Here is a 19,739-nt window from a genome sequence, read left to right as displayed (position 1 = left end):
GTACTTTCTTAATTTGCCCATCTCTTTAAGGGTCAGGGAGTACATCTTGGGTTTTGGCAGCTTAGCTCCCAGCACAAATTCTACAGCACAGGTGGTGGGGAGAGGGAGGATGTTACATCCGTGCTCTCTGAATGCATGTGCCAGATCCCTGTACTCTTTGGGCACTTGGGGACAGCCAGGTGGCTGCAGTGGCTGTGGCCCCCTCCCCCCGACCAGGGCTGCTTGGGAGCTGAAGCAGTTGCGCTTTGGCCTGAGGGGGTGGAGGTAGTGGGCCGATGCCTATTTTTAGTTTTTGGTAGCCATCTTCCCACATGATGTCTTGACCCCATTTGTTCAGCCAAGTGAGGCCTAGGATGAATGACTCTGTTATCTTCGGAGCTTCCACAAAGCGTAAAAGTTCACAATGGCATCCCATCTCCAGGCTTATGAGCTCAGTGACTAAAGTGGCTGGGCCTTCACCTACTTGCTCAACACATATGGAGTGCCCATGGGTTTTGTGTCTATCCCTAGCCTCTGGATGATAGAGCGGCTAATTAGGCACCTGGTACATCTGGTGTCTAGGATGGCTTCTATGTCCCCCTGCGTCCCTGTTTTCGGTATCACTATATGGGACTTTATGGAAAAGGGGCAGATGTCTTCATTTACCATCGGCTCCTCTTCGCTGGCCTCACTGCTCTCGCTGCTGGTGCCTGGAGAGGGTTCTGGAGCTGGAGAAAAACATTACAGAGGGTGGTGAGTGTTATGTCCTTATAAGGACATCCGCCGGGGATTAGCTAATCCTCCGGCGGGAGATTTAAAGAACTGTCATTGGGCGGCTGAGTCTGCTGGAGCGTATTTAAAGAGCCCCGGCAGCACAGCCGCTCGTCTTATTCTTGTGCTTGAATAAAGTGCTGAATTGGACCAGAGCTGGTCACGTCTTTCTTTCCCTGCGCCGATCTAACACTGGCGATGAAGGAATCAAGAACCAAGCGACGAACCTCGTGGCACGAAGCCATCCTCAAGAGCTAAGTCACTAGGCAGCTGAAGTCACTCGTAGGCACCTTCCAGCGGCATGGCAGAAGCTGAAGCCACATTGCTGACCCTTGCCCCCTTCCGCTCAGGGAAGGAGAAATGGAAGTCCTACATGATCAGATTCAGGCAGTAGCGGAGAGGCAACAATATCAGGGATGCCGATGACGATCGCAAAAAGGGCATTTTTCTGGCCAACTGCGGCATTGAGGTCCTCGAGATGGCCATCGACCTGGTGGCACCCAGGGACATCGAAGAGCTGCCATGGACGGATCTGCAACAGATCCTGCAGGGCCACTATGCCCCAACGGGAACACCGGTGGCAAACCGGTTCACCTTCCACCAGAGGGATCAAAAGGAAGGTGAATCCATCAAGGAATTCGTGGCCGCCCTGCGCCAAATTGCTGCCAGCTGTGAGTTCGATCACGTGAACAATGCCATAGCTGACCGTGTGGTTTTTGGCATGAGGGACAGAGCCTTACAAAAAAAGTTCCTGAGCAAGAAGAAACTCGTGCTCAAGGACGTAGTAGAGGAAGCCACAGCCTCCGAGACCTCCGAGAGAGCAGCAGCCGCAGTGCTCCAGGCTAAAGGGCTCCACAAGATCCACAGAGCCGCACAGTCATCGACCGAGGATTCCACAGCTGGATCGGAATCCGAGGAAGAATCAGCTGTGCACAAGGTCTCCAGACCCCCGAAGTGGGAAACCGCACAGAAAAGCGACCGGGGAGAGCGCTGTGCCAGCTGCAGAGGGGACCATGCCAGAGCCAGCTGCAAGTGGAGGGATGCCACCTGCAGACGTTGCAACAGACGGGGGCACATCGCCGAAGCTTGCAGAGCCAAGGAACCAGCCCCAGAGCCATCCAGCCACCGGCCGCACGGAAATCGAGAGGACTACGCAAGATCATCCAAACGGTCCTCCTACCAGTCCAGATGGGGTGAGAGCGACGGGAACCAGAGGAGAGCGGTCCACCAGACGACCATAGACTTCTCCGACGACGACGACACTGCCACCAAATGCCACATGACCGTGCACTTGGAAGGAACCCCATGTGAAATGGAGGTAGATTCGGGCTCAATCTACTCCATCATGGACTGGCAACACCTGAAGCGCATCAAGCCAGACATCCGCAAGAAGGACCTGAAACCCCTGCGTTCCAGGCTAGTCGATTTTGGGGGGAAACCCATCGGAGTGCTGGGAAGAACCTCACTTCACACCTCTTATCGCGAATTCCAAGGCGACCTCCCCATCACCATCATCGAGCACAGCCGCCCGACCCTGCTAGGCATTGAATGGTTCAAGCCACTAGGGCTCGGAATACAAGGGGTTAATCAGATTCAGCAGGATGAACTCGACACCCTCCTCGAAGAGTTCAAGGAAGTCTTCTACGGTAAGCTGGGGAAATTTGTGGGAAAGCCCATTTCCTTTAATCTTGATAAGGCAATTACACCCATTAGACTTAAGCCCCACAGAGTTCCGTTTGCCTTGAGGCCCAAAGTAGATGCTCAGCTAGATAAGCTGATAGCCCAAGGCATCTTGGAACCAATCGATCATGCGGCATGGGAGACCCCCATTGTGACCCCCATGAAGCATGATGGATCTGTGCGCATCTGTGCCGATTACAAGTGTTCCATCAATAAGGCCCTGGCACAGAGCGCATAACTCGTGCCAGTGGTGCAACATCTGTTGCATTCACTGGGGAGTGGGACAATATTCGCCAAACTGGACCTGGCCCAGGCTTACCAGCAACTGCCAGTTGATGAAAAAACTGCGGGGGCTCAAACCATTGTCACCCACAAAGGCGCATTTAAATGTAACCATCTCCAATTTGGAGTCAGCGCAGCCCCAGGAATTTTCCAATCAATGATGGAACGCCTTCTCCAAGGCATTCCAGGGGTGGTGCCATACTTCGATAATGTATTAATCTCCGGGCACTCTAAAACCCAACTCCTTGAGCGGCTAAAACAAGTGTTACAGCCCTTTAAGGAGAAAGGTTTGAGAGTCAGGAGAGACAAATGCATCATTGGGGTCTGGGAAGTCGAGTTTCTGGGCTATCTCATAGATGACAGTGGCATCCACCCCACCAAAGCAAAAGTTAGGGCAATACACGAAGCTCCAGCCCCCAAAAACAAAGTGGAGCTTCAAGCCTTTTTGGGACTACTGAATTTTTACAGTGTCTTCTTAAAACAAAAGGCAACAGCTGCTGAACCGCTCCATCGCCTGCTGGGAAAAGCGGTACCGTGGAGATGGGGGACAGAGGAGGAAGCAGCCTTCAGGAACATAAAAAAAACTACTCTCCTCGGACAGCGTGCTCATCCAGTATCACGAGACGCTCCCACTACTGCTGACCTGCGATGCATCACCATATGGGATTGGAGCAGTCCTCAGCCACCAACTTCCCAACGGCTCTGAGGCACCCATCGCCTATTTTTCCAAGACGATGTCCAGCACCGAGAGGAACTATAGCCAACTGGACAAGGAAGCCTTGGCCATCGTGGCTGGCACCAAGCGCTTCCACAAATACCTGTATGGCAGAAGTTTCACGGTCATCACAGACCACAAGCCACTGTTGGGTCTGTTAGCAGGTGACAAACCCACACCCGGCTACATGTCACCCAGGATGACACGCTGGGCCATCTTCCTTGCCGGGTACTCATACAAACTCATCCACAGACCTGGCAAGACCATCAGAAACGCCGACGCCCTGAGCCGATGCCCATCCCAGGAGCCTGTGGAGGACCCTGCAACCTCACTCGGACTATTCCACATTGACAACGACCCCATTTGCCCAGTCACCTCCGCAGACGTGGCAGCGCAGACCCATAAGGACAAAACTCTCAAACAGGTACTCTCCTGGGTCCTGCGGGGGTGGCCAACAGAGAGGGTGGCAGAAGAGTTTGCCCCATTCACCAGGAAGCAGCAAGAACTAACCACAATGAAGGGCTGCATCCTCTGGGGCGACAGGGTCGTGATCCCTCGGGCACTCCAGCAGAACACATTGGAGACACTGCACAAGGGGCACCCTGGCATCGTGCGCATGAAGGGGCTGGCACGAAGTTACATGTGGTGGCCCTCTCTGGACAAAGATATTGAGACCTGGGCGGCCAGGTATGACCCGTGCCAGGAATCCCAACCAGCCCCCCCTCACGCCCACTCATCCGAATGGGAGACGCCCAGCAGCCCGTGGTCAAGAATTCACATCAACTTCGTGGGGCCGATGAGTGGGAGGTACCTCCTCATCGTGGTGGATGCCTTCTCGAAATGGCTGGAAATGGTGCCCATGGCATCCACAACAACAGAAGTCACCACGAGGGCATTCCGGAGACTTTTCGTGACGCACGGGCTACCGGATGTACTCGTTTCCGACAATGGGCCACAGCTCACCTCCAAGCCCATGGAAATGTTCCTGGCTGGACTGGGCATCCACCATGCCCTGATTAACCCCTACAGGCCAGCTGGAAACGGGCAAGCTGAGAGGATGGTGAGGCTCACGAAGGAAGCCCTCACCAAGATGGGCACCGGCGACTGGCAAGAGAGATTTGACCAGTTTCTCCTAACCCAGCACATCACGCCGCACACAACGACGCGAAAAAGCCCGGCCGAACTGCTGATGGGGAGAAGACTGAGGTCACATCTGGATCGACTGCACCTCCAGTACAACCCAGAGGTGCCATCAGATGCCAGCCACCCGCCCCGCGCCTTCACCGCAGGGACCCGGTCTTCACACTTAACTTTCACGGGTTTCCGAATTGGCTTAAAGGCAAGATCGAGAGCTCAACCGGCCCAAAGTCCTACAGAGTGGAGTTGGATGATGGAGAGGTCTGTAGACATCACATCGACCAACTCCGGAAAAGGTGGAGGGGAACGGAAAGAAACCAGCCTGACGAGGGAGGCCTACAACACCCCAACGAGGTAGGCCTGCAACACCCCGGCGAGGTAGGCCTACCACACCCCGATGAGGTAGGCCTGCGACACCCCGATGCGGTAGGCTTACCACACCCCGATGAGGTAGGCCTGCGACACCCCGACAAGGTAGGCCTGCAACACCCAGACGAGGCAGGCCTACCACACCCCGACGAGGCAGGCCTGCGACACCCCAGCGAGGTAGGCCTGCAGCACCCTGACGAGGTAGGCCTACCACACCTCGACGAGGTAGGCCTACCACACCCCGATGAGGCAGACCAACGCCACTACCACGAGCTGAACCGGCAGAAACCCAGAACGGTAGACCGGTACCCACTGCCTGAGGGACGTCGACTCCAACCCAGCAAGGAGGGCACCCGCCATCCCAGCGAGGGTGACCTCCACCGCAGCATTGAGGTAGACCGGGGACTACCCACGGGGGGAGAGCCACACACCCCCAGCAGGGGCGACAAATGACACCCCAGCCAGGGAGACCTCCATCCCAGGCGAGTAGACTGGGAACAACCAGGCAAGGAGAGCACACAACACCCCAGCAGAGCCGGCCGACGACCGACCAGTGAGGGAGACCTCCACCACCAACCCGACCAGGCCTGCCAGCGCCAACCCCGCAAGGTCGACATGCACCAACCCGACAGTGGAGGCGAACACCACCACGGCAGGGTCGACCACGACCAACATCAACACCATTGGGAGCCGCAGAAGTTGGAAATAACACCAGTGGACTTACCGGACTTCGGACGGCACCCACCAGACAGCAGTGATGTCCAACCACGAGGTTCCAGAGACTCCGGGCGAGGGAAGGACCGGCGACACCAGCAGGCAGATTTCAACCAGGATTAGGGTTAGGGTTAAAGTTAGAGTTAGAACAAGGGACAGAATCACATCTGGGACATTACAACACAACACAATGACTCACGTGGTTAGACATACTCATGTCAAGAAATGTTTCGTTATTTTTGGACCAGCATGGTTTAATAGGCTGATGCTTTCATGTTCGAGGCTTTGCACCCAGTTTCTCTAAAGGATGCCTCAAAAGTCAACCCTTTTGGATGTGTCCAGGGACTCAAGGCCAAGGATAGTTTCCTTCCTTAGACCATCTTTCCAGATCTGGCTTCCTGGATGAACGAATCTCTGCTTCCTCGATGGTGATCAATAGCAGGCAAATCCAATCATTGATCAACCAATACGGCCATCTGGCAGGTTCCAAGCTGTATCCAGATCCCCAGGCTCATTGATGGAACCATGACTTTAACCCTTTTCAATTCAGGATCAGTCTAAGATCAAGGCTGATGATTTTCCAAAGGTCAGGCACAGAGGCAGAAACGGCTGACTTCTTGGGTGTCCTCAGATGACTCTTCCTAATAGAGAAGACCCATAATATGCTCTATCTGGCTAAAATGATGGGATGAGTAGTAGTAACTGGGGAGAGGTAGTTGATGAAATAACCCAGCCTTATGCCTACAGAGCTTTATAGGTTGTTCCCAGCAACTTGAATGCAACCAGAAGCAAACTGGCAACTCAGCCTGAATCCAGGGACAAAGGTGGGACCTCTTGCTCCTAATCAACACCAAATGGAGCTGGCCACAGAGTAAGGAGAACCAGTGCCAGACAGGGCCACCATCCACCCCAACCTCTGTAGCCAGTTCAGAAGGAAGCCGCAGTATGGAAGGCCACCAAGAAGCCTCTATCCTGATCATGCTATTACTTAGCAATTTGAAGGTGCAACTAATACTGTTTTAATCCCACATCCAGATCTGAAACCTGACTTGAAGGGGCCCTGATAATTCATTTCATCCAAGGTTCTCTAAAGCTGTTCCATGATTACCTTATCAGCAAACCTCCAGAAGACAGGATGATTGGAGACTGGAGAAAAACTCTCCCAAATGGTTGGGTCTCACAATGGTTTCTTGAGAAAGGGGCTAACCCAGGGGTGAAATGCTACCAGTTCATGGAGGTTCACCTGAACCGGTAGTGAAAATGCTACTGATTCGCCCAAACTGGTAGTAAAAAAAATGCTTTAAAAAGCAAAAAAAAGTTCAGAGGATCACGCAGCACAGCTGATCATCTGAATTTTTTTTTTACTTTTTTTTAATATTTTTTTTTTACTACTGGTTCAGGTAAATAGGTAGTAAAAGATGCTTTTAAAAAGTAAAAAAAAAAAAAAGGTTCCGATGATCAGCTGTGACAATCAGCTGTGCCACGCTGGAACTTTTTTTTTACTTTTTAAAACATTTTTTACTACCTATTGTCCGAACCAGTATTTTTGTGTAAAGTGTGATAGTTTGTTTTGTGACTCTGTGAGGTTCCTGCTTGTTGCAGAGGCCATTTTGTGTGAAGTCCAGCTGCTTTTGCATTGTGTGTGAGTTAGTTGTGTGGCTTTTGTGTTATTTTTGTGTATTTATTTATTTATTTATTAAGATTTATATGCCGCCCTTTCTCCGAGTGGACTTAGGGCGGCTCACAAGAATAAAACAGAAAAATAAAACAAAAACTCTAGGTTAAAAATTACACATAAAATCCCTAAAATAAATTAAAATCCATTTTAAAAACCCCCATCAGTCCAGGCCGGCCAGACAAAATAGCCACGTTTTTAGTTCGCGGCGGAAAGAGCGAAGGTTGGGGGCCATCCGGAGCTCCAGGGGGAGCTGATTCCAGAGGGAAGGTGCGCCCACAGAGAAGACTCACTCTCTAGGGGTCACCAGCCGACACTGTTTGGCCAACGGCACCCCGAGTAGACCCTCTCTGTGGGAACGCACCGGGTGATGGGGAGCTGTTGCTGGCCGCAGAAGGTCCACCAAATACCCCGATCCTAAGCCATGTAGGGCTTTATAGGTAATCACCAGCACCTTGAATCTCACACTGAGGGCAACTGGTAACCAATGCAGGTCACGCAGGAAGGGTGTAACATGAGAGCGTCGGGACACTCCCATCACTCCCATCACCCCCATTCTATACCACCTGAAGCCTCTGAGTGGTCTTCAGGGGCAGCCCCATGTAGAGAATGTTGCAGTAGTCAATCCGGGAGGTAACCAGCGCATGAGTGATCGTACGTAGGGTGTCTCGGTCCAGGTAGGGGCGCAACTGGCGCACCAGATGAATCTGAGCAAATGCCCCCCTGGTCACGGTCGTAACATGATCTTCCAGAGACAACTGTGAATCCAGGAGGATGCCTAAGTTGTGCGCCCTGTCAACAGGAGGCAACACCTCACCCCCTATAACCAGCGGTGGAGCATCCCCATAGAACCAAGATGCCGGTACCCACAGCCACTCCGTCTTGGCAGGTTTGAGCCGAAGCTTGTTCTTCCCCATCCAGAGCCGCACTGCTTCCAGGCACCGGAACATCACGTCGAGGGTATCACTGGGCTGATTCAGGGTGGATAGAAAAAGTTGGGTATCATCTGCATATTGATGATACCCCACCCCAAAACCACGGATGATCTCCCCCAGCAGCTTCATATAGATGTTGAACAAAAGGGGAGAGAGGACTGGCCCCTGGGGCACCCCACACGTAAGGGGCCTCGGGGCGGACCTCTGTCCCCCCGCCAACACCGCTTGCAAACGACCCATGGGGTAGGATGAGAACCATCGTAAAACAGTGCCTCCCACCCCTAACCCCTCGAGGCATCGCAGTAGGATACCATGGTCAATGGTATCAAAAGCCACCAAGAGATCTAACAGGACCAGGACAGAGGAATGTTCCCTGTCCCGAGCCCTCCAAAGATCATCAACCAGCATGACCAATGCCGTCTCCATGCTGTACCCGGGCCTGAAACCCGATTGGAACAGGTCGAGGTATACTGCTTCCTCCAGCGCCAACGGGAGCTGATGTGCCACCATGCTCTCAACAACCTTCACAATAAAGCGAAGGTTGGAGACAGGACGAAAGTTGTTCAAGATAGCTGGACCCAAGGCAGGTTTCTTGAGGAGGGGTCTCACCACCGCCTCCTTCAAGGTGGCAGGGAAGCTCCCCTCATCCAAGGAAGCAGTAATCACTGCCTGGATCCAGTCACGTGTAACTTCCTGAGCTGAATAAGCAAGCCAGGAGGGACAAGGGTCCAACAAATACGTGGTGGTACTCAGCTTCCCCATGATCCTGTCCACTTCCTCGGGAGTAACAGGATCGAACTCGTCCCAGATAACCAGACCCGTCGTCACCCCCTCAACCAACCCTGCCCAGTCAGAGTCCAGCCCGTCCCGAATCTAAGCGATCTTGTCCAGCAGATGTTGGCTCTAGTCCTCGGCCCTCCCACGCATAGGATCATCCCCCGCTCCCTGATGTGTAAAGTGTGATAGTTGGTTTTCCCAGTCACATGATCACCAAGCAATGCCTACTCAGTCACATGCCCAGCAAGCCATGCCCAGCAAATGATGCCCACCAAGCCACGCTCACAGAACCAGTAGGGAAAAATTTTGAATTTCACCACTGGGCTAACCAATGCCTCCTTAAGAAGCAACAAACAATCCACCACGACCAAAGTACATCACCTCCCAGAAAGGCTTTGCCAAACAGGAGGGACATCAATCCAATAGAAGATGGCCAAGCTCAAAATCATGAGGACCCTGTCCACATCTTCTGGTCCAACAGGTTCAAACACCTCCCAGACACCATGGCAGGACTGCGGCCCTCCACCTATATCAAGGCTGGCTTCCAACTGGGAGTGAATTTAAGCAGTTTTGACTGACGGATCCTTTGCAATTTCCTCCACACAGCCTTGAAGGTGAATCCTAGAGCAGCCTCTATCCAAGGTGGGTTAAAACATCCTCAACAAGGCCGCCAGTTGGCTATATTGTTACATTTAATGCACTTACTTTGGATGTGGACATTTATTTCAACTTTGTGGCTGTACAGGTGTCAATATATATACACACACACACACACTCACAAAGAATCACACATATCTCCATACTGTACCCTGACCTGAACCCAGACTGAAAATAGTCCAGATAACGTATTGTATCCAGGGACCTCTGCCTCTGAAAGCCAACCACCCTCTCAAGAACCTTACCCCTCAAAAAAGAAGAATGAAAACTGAACGAAAGCTATCCAATACAGTAGAAGTAGAAGGATGAAATGTTGAGGAGGGGGAGCACCCCTGACACCATCAACAGCTGGCAGAATCCTCCCTCCCTCAAAGATCCATGAACCACCATTTGGACAGAGGCTTTAATCAACACAGAAGGAGAAGAGTTCAGAACTCAGGCGGTCAAGTTTACCACGGCGAGGACCTTGCCCAATTCCTCAGGATGTCCCAGCTCAAACTCTTTCCAGATAACTGAGTTCAGAAGTGCCTTGGTCATTTCCAGGAGATCTGGCCAGAATTAGACCAATTTCATCTCCCCAGTTTCTGCATCTTGTCCTAAGACACTGTAATATGATAGAACAAGGTAGACAGACAACTGGGGAATTAGCTCAAATGGTAGAGCGCTTGCTTAGCATGCGAGAGGTAGCAGGATCGATGCCTGCATTCTCCATTTAATCTCTTTAAGCTTTTGGCTTCCCTACAGAAAATCCAGTCCCAGGCAAATTGTGCATATTATTCTAAATTTCTATACTGCTGCAAAGCAGTGCAGACAGGCAGTTGGGCATTAGTGGCAATACCAAACTCTTGCTTTACTCTTGCAGGAGATGGTGGAATCGATGCCCACCTTCATCAGAAAGGTTTTTGGTGGGTCCACCCTGGGTGATTCTGCATAACAGCCTCTAGGTGGCTCTTTCTTGAGAAATGATGGAGCAGAACTACTAGGATGTAGTGCGATCAGCTCAAAGGATAGAGTGCTTGCTTTACATGCAAGAGATAGCAGGAGCAGTGGCTGCATTGTGCTAGTCAACCTTTTGCTCCATTTTGCCAGGTTACTTGGACATTTTTTTTTTTTTTAAATCTCTTTAGTTTCTGCATTCTGAATTCTTGAAGTTTGGTGAGTCAAGGGAAGCTGGAGCTGGGGAATTAGCTCATATGGTAGAGCGCTTGCTTTGCATGCAAGAGGTGGTGGGATCGATGCCCACATTCTCCAGTCAGGTGATTATTTTATTTTGGCCATTTTTATCTCCTTCATTGCCATCCATGTATAAAATCATTCTCATCAAATCTCTTTTTAGATATGACCTAGCACAGGGGTGCCAAACTCAAGGCCCAGGAGCTTTATCTGGCATGCAGGGTGCTTAGATCTGGCCCGTGGGGCTGCCCTGGAAACAGTGAAGGACTGGCCCACAGTGACTCTGCCAGTGAAAACGGAACATGGGAAGGCTGCTCACTGCCCTCCCAAGCTCCATTTCTGATGGCAGAGAGTTGCAGGAGGCCATCACAGCCAAAAATGGAACTCAGGAGCCCATTTTCTCTGGCAGAGTGCTCGGGCCACCACAGGTGCCTCCCAGTGCTGAGTTCCTCCCGGTTTGGTCCGGTCCGGCCGAGCCAGTAGTGGTGACGATATGATGTCACCGAACCGGTTCTCCCCACCCCCGGCCTCCCACCCACCCACCCACCTACGTTATTCTTATCTTTTATTTGGTCCCACCCCCAATCTATTGCTGCCTTCTGAGTCCCCAGCTGATGACTAGAGGGAAAAAAACTGTTTAAACTCTTGCCGCGGGGCTTCAAAGGGCCGTCCTACAGCTGATCAGTGTTAAAAGCAAACAAATGAGTTGGGTCGTAAGTGCGAGGACTGGTCGTAAGTGTGAGGACCTTACAGAAATGACTCTGACCAGCTAGCCACACCCATCTAGTCACACGCCCTCCTAGTCACATGACCCACAAAATAAGCCACGCCCACAGAACCGGTAGTAAAAATATTTAGAACCCACCCCTGGTGCCTCCCGACGTGAGTGATGTTAAGCTGGCCACGCCCAACCTGGCCACGCCCTCTCCTCAATGAAAGTTTGAAACCCCTGACCTATCATCTTCCTGTTCTTTCATATACTCTGGGAAGTACATCTGAGAGGCAATTGGGAATTGTTCAGCCTATAAGAGGGCTATTAATTGTTTTCTAGTAGAACTATGAATGCCCAGGATTCATGAATGAGGACTATGAATGCCCAGGATCTTCCAAGAAGCAAATAATCAGAGCCATTCATGAAGAGCTAAACTCAGTAATTTTATTGTCTACCACCTACTGTACATTACAAGAATCTCACCAGGCTGCTTGCCTTCCCATGGGAATGATCAGATTCAACTTCATGGGACTTGGGAGAGGCCAAGCTTACATCACTTACAGATGTGCCATGACACCAAGCTAGGCCTTCGCTTAACACTGGGCTGTCAAACTCCCAGCCCACGGGCCAGTTGCGTCACACACTCGCCACACCCACGCCCAGTTTAGCGAAGGGGGGGGAGTCCTGATATGTCACGTGATGCCGCTGTGATGATGTGAGTTTGACACCCCTAGCTTAACCCATTCTTCCAGCCAAGTTGGCAATTTTCCACCCGATCTCCACATCAATTCTGTCAATTCTACTAACGTCTTCTTTTGTATGAAGTCACAATTCTCTAATTGTCTCAAAACATTCAGAAATGTGACTGACACTGAGCTCACTTTCCATGTGAGAGGAAAAGTGGGGGGGGGAGGAATCTTATTAGCCCAATGAGAATTTTAGCCTTGACATTTTCCAACATATCTATAATCTCTGATATCCCTCTGTCTATGTCTGTCTAGCAATCAATCATCTAATTGACAAGACTTTAAGAACCAAATGTGTGTGTCAGGATTTCGACCGATGCACTAATTAAATCATGAGCCTTGAGCCAAGCTTCAAAAGAAATCCAATTATTTATTAGGAGCTTCATGTTGGCACGTTCCAAGTGAAGGCAATTCTGACCCCACGTAATTTACATTCCAATCATGACCCTGTTTCCCCCCTCCCCACAGGGTGTGTCATCAATCACATTCGCCAATAGAACAATTTCGCGAGTTATAGAGATCACTCCCCTCCGGCCGCTGTGGGTAACCCTGGGAGACAGCCTTAAGAGAGATATGTCTGGAATGTGCTCCTGTATTTGGTTGCCATGCTGCTTCGTCGGTTTCCCATTCCCCTCACCTAAGGCAGCTCGAGAGCAGGCCAGGGATGTTTTGTGAGTTGACAGTGTGCTATGCTGGGTTGTGGAGTTATATTGGGAGCTAGAGATTCTCAAGTCAGAGATTTCATTTTGTCAACAACCAATGATCAGTGAGTTCCTTGCCTGAAAAACAAAAAGCAATTAAAATATTGGAAAGCAACATCAAGGGGACATAATCAAATGTTGAAGTGCCTCCATCTTTTTTTTCTATAAAATAATAGTTCTTAGATTACCATGCCCACTGAGGACCTGGCTGAAGTTTCACTAGGGATCTGAGCAAAATATTTCCTTCTCATAGCTGGATACAGCACCTGGGCAGGATTCTGACCCTATTTGGTATGATGCTAGAGAAGCTCTTTTGCTTTGGAGCAAAATGTGTCATGCTAACCCTTGATTAACCATGGTTTAATGATTATCCCCAAGTGACTGGATCACCACTTAACCAGATCCACCTGAGTTGAATGGGTGCCTGTTACTGCTAATTCAGGCATCCCTCGGAAGGTCTAGATCAGCCCGTGAGCCAGATGCATCACATGTTGGCCATGCCCACCCCCGGTTTAGCGAAAGGGGGGGCAGTCCCGATATGTCACATGGCGATGTGATGACATGAGTTTGACACCCCTAGTCTAGATTCAAGGGGCTTCCTTTGATGTAGGTAGGTTGGATTGCACTCTCAATATAGAACACCAATCTTCTCCTGTTAGTTTCTGTATGTTATCTTGGCTTCTTTCTTAGGAAACTTTGCAACAGGGCTATCTGGCAGCTGGGGAATTAGCTCAAATGGTAGAGCGCTTGCTTAGCATGTAAGAGGTAGCAGGATCAATGCCTGCATTCTCCAACCATTCTCCTTTATTTTGCCCCATCCATAGAAAGTCCTTCAACAGTTTCTGCATCTCCCCCAATGTGATGCTTCTAAGTTGCTGAGAAATATATCTTAATGCTGGGCAACTGCTTAGCCTGAAGAGATGATGGGATCTTTTTCAGTTAAGAGCTTTAGCTTTTAATCAATGTAGCTGTGTTTGTAGACTAGAGATACAGATAAAGGGAAAGCACCAAAGAAATGTGTGTTGTTAATGTGGGCAGGATCCAACATGTGTGGATCAGGGGTGAAATGCTACCGGTTCATACCGGTTCGGGCAAACAGGTAGTGATAAAAGCACTACCAGTTCAGGTGAACGAGGAGTAAAAAAAAGCTACCAGTTCATACCCCCTCATTTTTCTACTTACCTTGTTAAGCCTTCTTTTTCTGCATGCAATGCACATTTGGCGCACACCATGGATGTGTGGACAGCGGCAATGTGTGGTGGCAATCCATGGAGGATTTCACCACTGGTGTGGATAGTGCTTACCAGACACAGCAAATCCGGACTCCTTTCATTTTGGAAAAAGAGAGTCTGTAAGGCAGACTTCTGAATCCTGTAATCCTGGAGTCAGAGATGGATGAAGGTTCTACCCACACTGGAAAGGATACCCATTCGCTTCTGTTGGAAGAAATGTCCATCTGGGTTCAGTTCCAAGAGGGGAGAAAGACATTGGAAACAAGGAGTCTGCTTGGAAAGCTGGTTTAATGGAGCAGAACTATTAAGCACATGGTCCTGGTGCAATTGAACACATGGAGTAGAGAGTGAGTGCTATTTATAGCCTCTCTTGGGCTTTGAACCTGAGCTTCCTGTTCCTGTGGTAAGGGCAGGTATTCTATTGACTGTCAGGCTCCCAGGGGGCTATGTGGCGCTCACAGCTAACCTTCTAGGCTGACTGTGTCCCAGGTTTGGTTAAATGGGTGATGATGTAATGAAGAGGCTTCAGGGGTGGGTTCTACTTACCTTTACTACAGGTTCGCAGCGGGGCCGCGCACATGTGCAGAAGCGTTTTGGTGACGTCGGGGTCGGTGGGCGGGGCCTCCTGCCAGTTTTACTACTGGTTCTATAGAACCGGTGCAAACCGGGGGCAACCCACCACTGAGAGGCTTGTGTTCTGAAAGGGTGTTGGGCAATTCCTCTTATGATTTAATGGTTTTGTCCTGGTTTGGTTCTTGAGTGAGGACTAATCCTATTACCCTGGAGCTGAAGGCCTTTTGTCTTGTAGATAGGATGGCCCAGTCTTTCTGGGACTATTAACAAAGGTGGAGGCTGCTTTCCAAGAGCATTTTTCCTTTTCTCATCCAGGGACGTATAATATTCTGCCTTTTTAATATTTTCTATAATATTTCATTCTTCTAAGAGGGGTGGCTGCTAACTTTCTTCACTTCAGTGAGCATTTCAGTGTTTGCCATTGAAAAGGGGGTGTGTGGAAAGATAAGCAGAAAGTAAATGATCAAACTAACGATTGCAACATTCTCTTTTACACCCTTGTTACAAGGGTTGTTGCTTTGCTTTCTGTTTTAAAACCCATCTGTAGAAGGTTTCTGTACCAAGTCAGACTCTAAGATTATACTGGACTCTCCCACCTGCACCCTTGTTTAATGAAGTTACTAGTTTTTTATTGCTTTTTTATTGTTTTAATTGTTTTTAACCATTAAAGTGTTTTAATGCTGTGTGTGACCAGCCATATGCTAAATAAATAAACTAGTTACTAGTTACAAGGAGGACCTATTTGGTGGTGGCCCCAGCCCTTAGTTGTGTGCTCTTCTAGACAGAATCACCTTTTGTTCTTTTGTACAAAATGTTTTTTTAAAGAAAAAACAGATTTTTTAAAAAAACGCTTTTCTATGTTTGTATTGTTTGATATTGCAGCTAGCTTGATCTTGCTTTTTGCTCCTGTGCTCTTAATTTCATTTAATTTTTAAAATACCTGTCACTCCAGAAAAATTTAGACAACAAAAAATGTGCAATCTCGCATGATGAAATTTGCTTCAGGATGCTGTATCAGCTTACTAGGGAGAATATTGATTCGGTCCTGGCATTATTCCCCTCTCTGTTTTGGGACTTATTTTCTTTCTCAAATGAAGGTGAATATACGTTTCCCAGGATAATGTGGCCAGATCCAATCTGGGTTGGTCACTGGGACCAGAGATTTTGTCTTCCGAGCTTTCAGACTCATTTTTATTTTTATTTTATTTTATTTTATTTCGAATTTATATACCGCATCTTCTCCCGAGGGACTCAGGGCGGTGTATAGCCAGATAAAAACATACAATACAAACATTAAAAACAATTAAAAGGATATATATTAATTTGGCCCCAATTTAAGATAACAAACCAATTAAAAAATATTTTAAAATATATTAAAAAATATGTTAAGCCAGCCTGGCTTGCTGAAAAAAGAAAGGGCACGGCAGAAGGCACTGAGGTGGCTTCTGCTGGAGCCCATCTTCAGGGAACTTCTCTCTAGCAGAATGTGTGCTGTTCTGTGTGTGGTATTTATAGTGCCTGTTGTAAGTGGTTTTTTAGATGTTGATGGCTGGTTGTTAAGTAGTTGGCTATCGTTTGCTTGTGCTGCCCAACCCTCGCCTTCGAAGTACTTAATAGGCTGGTGGTAAATCAACACTCCTATTGACTGATGAGGGGCCTGTTTCCCAGCCTTTTTTTTTCTCCTTTCTCATTATATTCTGGAATCTTTTTTGTTTCAAGTGTAGGAAGTTAAAACCCGCCCCTCTCCTAGAAAATGAAAATATTTAAGGAAATATTAAAAGGGCAGAATATTTCCCCTAAAAGGGAGGCAGAAACTCAGCTCTCCCCCCCCACCCTTTGTCAATGGGCCATTAAGGTCTGTGCCAGTCCATTCTACATAACAAAGATCTACCTCCTTCAGGCAGAGCCATTTAATTGCCCTTCATTGTATCACCCAGCAAGATTCAACCAAACTTAACACAGAGACAACCTAAAAAGCTAGCTATGACCTCTGACAGCAACCAATCAGGATACTCTTCCTGTGCCTCAGGAAGTTCAAAGCTAGAAGAGGGTATAAAACCCAGAGATTCTCAGCATCTCTTCCCTTTTTTTGCCCAGAACCTCAAAACCATGTGGTCCTGTCCATCGTTAAAAACCAGGTTAAAGATTGTATGATAAAATGGGCGCAAAATTTTGCAGAACCAGTTATGATGGAAACGTGGGAAAAAAATTGGGTTCAGAATGTTAAATTTACGCAATCACAGAATTTGAGGGGAAATTTTTATAAAATGTTTTATAGGTGGCATTTAGATCCTAAGAAATTGTCGTGTATGTATCCTAATGTTCAACCAAAATGTTGGAGATGTGATTGTTTAGATGCTACATATTATCATATATGGTGGACTTGCAAGAAAGTGAAGGCTTTCTGGATAAAAATTTGGTGGGTTGTGCAAAATGTTCTGAAGAAAAAACTCCAATTTTCTCCTCAATTGTTCTTATTGGGCATAGTTAAGGATTTTTCAAGGGGTGAGATAAAATTGATATTATATATGGTGACAGCATCTAGGTTACTGATTGGTCAATATTGGAAAAGGGATGTTTTGCCTACTATCGAAGAATGGACTTTGAAGGTGGCCAGTTTTGCAGAAATGGCGAAGATATCAGCATACTTAAAAGACCGGACTCAAGAGACTTATGCATGGGAGTGGAAGAAATGGATAGACTATGTGCAGAACAAATACCAAACTAGGAAGTACCAGATAGTTTTTACTTGAATGTTGTGTAGAAATGTATAGTATATAGGGGGTAGAATAGTTCAATGTTATGTAGAAATGTATAGTACACAGGGGGTAGAATAGATGTGTGGTAAAGTACTATTTGGATTTGGATTTCACCTTGGGGAAGTCATGGGAAGAGGGGAGGGTTAGGGAGGGTTAGGAAGGGAAAGGGGGGGGAAATGGGGAAAAATTTGTATTTGTAAAAAATTTTCAATTAAAAAAAAAACCCATCTTTCCAAACCGCCACCATGTTTCCAGTGTCTTTCTCCCCACTTGGAACTGAACCCAGATGGACATTTCTTCCAACACAAGTAAGATAGCAGAGATGGTGGAACAGGTTAAGTGTGGAAAATTTCCACCCCTGTTATAATCTGAGGGGACTCCCAAACTTTCTCCTTTTCCTGTGGAAACTGTGGGAGAAAGCAAACTTTCTACCGTAGCAACCTCCCAATTCTACTTTACAGGATCACTTTTCAAAATACATCCCCAAAACCTGGATTAGTAGCAGTACTTGGGTCAAAGTGACTTGAATATTGACTCATTGCAAGCAGAATAGGAGATGTTGTAAGAAAGGCACATGACATTTTTGGCAGCACCATGAGAAGTTTCAAACAACAATGGGCATCGCCAGGGATCAGAAAACAAATTCTGTGAAGAAAGATGGAAGGACTTGGGACATGGGAAGAAATATCCATCTGGTTCAGTTTCAAGCTGGGAGAAAGACACTAGAAACATGGAAGCTGATTGGAAAGATGGTTTATTGATGAAGCAGAACCTCATAGGTTTGTGGTTCTGGGCAGCTGACAAAATTGAGTTGGGGGGAGTTATACTTTCTTTGGGCTTTGCACTTGAGCTTCCTGTTCCTGTGCAAGAACATGTCTTCTATTGGCCATTGTCAGAGTCCTATGGGGTCCTGAAGAGGTTATGTAGGAGTCATAGCTGACTCTATAGGCAAAAGAGGAAATTCAAATCCTAGGTGTTTGTCTGAGCTAAGTTAGTTTGAAGTTTGGACTGCTCGGTGGGTGGTGCAATGAAAGGGCTTTGAGCTGCTTTGGGCTGCTTCTAATCCTACCATTCCGCCTTTGTTTCAGAATATCTTGTCTTGAATGCATTACCAAATCTGCATTTCTAAAAGGTGGCCTCCTCAGTTTCTGCAGGGAGACTGGGGCTGGTTTCTGAATAGGCCGGACCAATCTTTCTTAATGGGTATAAAATATCTGCTGGGGGCTATTAAGAAGACTGAGTCTGCTTCCTGCCTCTAAAAAAACACATGTTTCTCCATTTCTCATTTAGGGAAATGTAATATTCTATCTTTTTAAAATATTCCTCAAAATATTTCATCCTTCTCTGGGGGCGAGGGGTGGCTTTCCACAATATAATATTGAGAAAAACAACAAGAGATAAACTTCTGAAGGTGGCTCTCCTAGAAGCTCAAGACCTGTTTGTTTTAAGAGTGAAACCTACTGATGGAGAGTGAAGTTTATTTATTTATTTATTTATTCGATTTATATGCCGCCCTTCTCCAGAGACTCAGGGCGGCTTGTAATGTGTTAAGCAATAGCCTTCATACTTTTGTATATACCTGCTTAGTAGGGCTTTCGGCCCTCCCCTAAGCAGTGTTCTTTTTTATACAAAGTCAGCTTATTGCCCCCACAAACCGGATCCTCACTTTACCTACCTCAAAAGGATGGAAGGCTTTTATTTCATTCTCTAGAGGGGAAGGCTTCCTATAGTGGGCAGCCAAAACTTGGATATGCTTTGGTGCAGAGAACAGCAACAAAAATGATTAGGGGACTGGAGGCTAAAACATATGAAGAACAGTTGCAGAAACTGGGTATGTCTAGTTTAATGAAAAGAAGGACTACGGGAGAGATGATAGCAGTCTTCCAATATCTCAGGGGCTGCCATAAAGAAGAGGGAGTCAAGCTATTCTCCAAAGCACCTGAAGGCAGGACAAGAAGCAATGGATGGAAGATAATCAAGGAGAGAAGCAACTTAGAACTAAGGAGAAATTTCCTGACAATTAGAACAATTAAAAAGTGGAATGACTTGACTCCTGAAGTTGTGAATGCTCCAACACTGGAAGTTTTTAAGAAGATATTGGATAACCATTTGTCTGAAGTGGTGTAGTGCTTCCTGCCTAGGCAGGGGGTTG

At 48.0% G+C, this 19,739-nt stretch overlaps 1 non-coding gene across 1 annotated transcript; it reads left to right on the top strand.

The window, feature by feature from the left end:
- Positions 1–10,869: 10,869 nt before the first annotated feature.
- TRNAA-UGC (transfer RNA alanine (anticodon UGC)) lies at positions 10,870–10,942 on the top strand. The gene has a single exon. It is a non-coding gene; the product is annotated as a tRNA-Ala (tRNA).
- The last annotated feature ends 8,797 nt before the right edge of the window (positions 10,943–19,739 follow it).

The sequence above is a fragment of the Pantherophis guttatus genome, chromosome 2 (assembly GCF_059756535.1).
Source record: "Pantherophis guttatus breed Tessera chromosome 2, ASM5975653v1, whole genome shotgun sequence".
NCBI lineage: Eukaryota > Metazoa > Chordata > Lepidosauria > Squamata > Colubridae > Pantherophis > Pantherophis guttatus.
The sequence above is the reverse complement of the archived record's forward strand: the minus strand, read 5'-3'. Positions and strand labels throughout refer to the sequence as shown.